Genomic DNA, 3,892 nt, shown 5'->3' on the forward strand with positions numbered 1-3,892 from the left:
GTTTATAGCTGATCGAGAGGTGTCCACATGGTTCGAGTACCATGACCCGTGGCGGTTAGTGTTACTGGTTCTACCAGTTATTCCGTTGTGATTGGTTAGATCGAGATCGGATGCGATAGAGTATGAGGTCAAGGGGTCATGTGGAACAAGTTCCAGCGAATCACCCCTTGTGAGGGAAGTTGAGATGATTCCAAGGTATTTTTGGTGAGTTGTCAGATAGAGTCGTAAGGCTCAAGGATGAGTATAGATGGCGTTTATGGAGGATTGCGACATGAGGTTAGCAATCAGCCGATAATGGAGATGTCACCTTCTGTGATGTGGGTGGTATTATTTCCATTTCCTGTGGGAAACATAAGAGGTGTTGAGACTTTGGTTTCTGAGCTTGAGGGTAAAACCCTGCGGGTTAGCATTGATGGCGTCCTTCCATCAGAATATTTGGGCAGTATGTATGCCGAGAGGTAATGTTAGGGCATGAGCAAGTTGTCAGTGGGGACTGAGATGGTTAAGGACAAGGATACACCCTATTTGGGCATAGTAGGGCATGTATTAGCTGTAACGACGGATGATCAAGAAGAGGATATTGGGGCGGTGGCGCTTATTGTCTATGATGAGTATCGAGTGTGGTAATGAGGTCTCCACTCTTATTACAACCCACATGATGGAACGTTGGTTGAGGAGTCGAGGATAAGGAGTATGATAGTTCATTATTTTCAGATTAAGAGTCAGAGTTACTACTGGACAGTTGAGATGTCTGGTAATGGGATGGTATGAGATTCTGTATGATTAGAGGCAATCATGATGAGAAGTTTTTGAGGATTTCATCTTAGATTCGGGGTATTTGGAGTTGCAGGGTCTCTATCGGGGAGACCACCGAGCATTGCATAGTACCTTCTAGGAGTAAGTGTGACGTTCCAGGTGGAAACAGTATGTAGAATAGATTATTGGTGTCCCAAATTGGTGATGGTTCGAACCCTGAGTGGGGGAGAACTGGGTATTCTATCGAGAGGATCAGAGATTTGTTCAAGAGCGGATAGGGAGCTGGAAGGAGACATGCATTATAGATTCATGAGACCAGGGATATTAGTGGTCGAGGTGAGTTGCAGTGGGAGTTAATACATGTTGTACGCATTCAAGAAAGGATGAGTGTCTGCACATCAGGTAACGGTTGGTCAGAGGACTTGTGGTAGATAAGAATTTTTCGAGGTGGTTGGTTCGTAGGGATACTTCAGCAGTTGGGAAATTTTGGTTCGATGAATTGGTTATTCTATGCTCTTTGGAAATGGTAAGAGATGTTCGAGCATCCAATTTCTGGGTCGGCATGCGTAATCTCGCTTGGGTTTGAGCAATAGAGGAAAGAGTTTCGGAGGGTCATCTTCGTGTTCTGAGTCGTTGGTGATTTCTCCGTATTTCAATTTGGGAGATGGAGTATTCCGGGGTTACAAGTGGCACGAGAGAAAGATCAGTTGCGAGATTCCGAGGAAGCAATGCAATATCTGAGTATGATGCCATGAGTATGAGATCAGTGGTAGAGTCAAGTTGCTGCGAGGTGAGGTGATGGTGTACCAGGGTATCCGAGTTTAATGTCTTAAATCTCGGCTTATGTTGAGTTTTGAGTTTGATATGGCCAGTGGTGTATCAAGTATCTACGGTTCCAGTGGGGGCCCTTCGGACAATTGACATCAAGCGAGATTATTAGAGAATGTGGATTGCAGCAGGGAAAGGTGTTTTGTTATGGTGGATGTTGTTAGAAATAGCAATGCATAATTTGGGTAAGTGTGTACACCTATCTATGGTTGGTCCTTAGGGCATGAGTTAATGATCACAGTGTGGCGTCGACCTGAGGATCAGATTGTGAAGAGGTAAGAGCAAGTGCAGTAAGATTGATGGGAGCTACAGTCTCAATGAGTTAGTGCAAAGGGGCGTGGTGATGCTACGTTGAGCCGTAGTGCTCAATATTCAGTGAGAGGCTGTGGTGATGCTATGGGGAGCCGTAGTACTCACTATTTAATGAGAGGTTGTGGTGATGCTACGGGGAGCCGTAGTACTCACTATTCAGTGAGAGGTTGTGGTGATGCTACGGGGAACCATAGTACTCACTATTTAGTGAGAGGTTGTGGTGATGCTACGGGGAGCCGTAGTACTCACTATTCAGTGAGAGGTTGTGGTGATGCTACGAGGAGCCGTAGTACTCACTATTCAGTGAGAGGTTGTGGTGATGCTATGGGGAGCCGTAGTACTCACTATTTAGTGAAAGGTTGTTGTGATGCTACGGGGAGCCGTAGTACCCACTAGTCAGAGCATGGCACATAAGGATTTTAGGCTTGGGTAGCTCTAATGATTGAGTTTTGGGAGCTTGGTGGTTGGACCAGGGGTAAGGCCGATGTCTCCATATTTTTCAGGAATCGCTATATTATGAGTTGAGTCGTGGTTATCGCTGTTGGAATAGTGTTTAAGGCTGCAACTATATTAGGCAAGTATTTGACCCGGTTGTGCATGGTCCTTTTGGGTTGCCTTCACCATAGCAACTTGATAGGATGATTTATTAAGAGAGAGTAAATATTATTAGTATATTATGAGAATAATATAAAGAATAATATATTGTTATTTGATTACTATAAGTCATAGAATTAATTGGAATTAATTTGGTGACTTAAAGAGATTAATTAAATAATAGGGTATAAACTGTTAATTGTTTGATAGTTAAACTTTAGACTGTAAATCCATATAGATATGGATTGGACGGATTCTAGAAGCTAAAGGATAGCTCAAATCGTCCATTGCTTATCTATGGAAAGGATTTGGATAGCCTTAAGAGAAAATTATCCAATTAGGGTTTAGGTTGTAACCCTTAAGGAGTCTACAAGTATAAATGGACCCTATGGCATAAGGAAATCGGCACCTAACCTAAAGTAGAGAAGCCCTGGCCGATTTCCTCCCCTCCCCTCTCTCCCAAATCATCCTCCTTGCTATTTGGTGTTTGTAAGCCATTAGAGGAGTGACAATTTTGACTCTAGAAGCTCCAAGACAACAAGGTCAACAAGGAATTCAAAGGTATGATTCTAGATCTGTTTCAATATTGTTATTACACCTAAATAGTCATTAGAAGTCTTGGATTCAAAGCATGTTTAATTAGAAAGCCTAGATCCAAGCATTAGGGTTTTGCATGCGCACATAGGAAAGTTCTTATGGCTAAAACCCATCAGTGGTATCAGAGCTTAGCTTGGTTTTCATTAAATTGTTGCTAAATTGTATGAAACATAACTGTAAAATTCGATTTTTGTGTTTCTGAGTCATGGACTCGGCGAGTTCCAAAGTGGACTCGATGAGTCCCTTTGTGCACTCGGCGAGTCCAAGCGTCAGGAATGGCCAGATTCGGGATTTCTTCATGATTATCTTATGGAAACTTACCTTAATCATATTAGATCAACCCAAATCCGATTTTTTGATATATATGACTATTATCTTGATCTAATTAAAGATATTTATCAACTAATAAAATATTTAATTTCCTTGTATGATAATTAATTAATTATTTTGATTATTTTGGTAATTATCTTGAAAGAAATCTTGAATAAATCAAATATAGATAATTAGGAAATTAATTGTTAATTGAAATTATTTGTTATTTGGTCCTCCATGTTTTAAATGTTTAAAACTTGCCCTCAAGTTTTGAAATTTATATTTTGTGATTAAAAGTTTTAATTTAGACAATTTAAATTTCAAACCCTAGACTTTAAAAGGTTTAAAATACAACCCTATACTAATATAATATTGCAAGAATAATATATATATATATATATATATATATATATATATATATATATATATATATATATATATATGTATAACTAAAATGCTAGTCTTACCGTTAGTAGGCCTCATTCACGAAGCC

Source organism: Lactuca sativa, chromosome 7 (genome assembly GCF_002870075.4).
Source record: "Lactuca sativa cultivar Salinas chromosome 7, Lsat_Salinas_v11, whole genome shotgun sequence".
Lineage (NCBI taxonomy): Eukaryota > Viridiplantae > Streptophyta > Magnoliopsida > Asterales > Asteraceae > Lactuca > Lactuca sativa.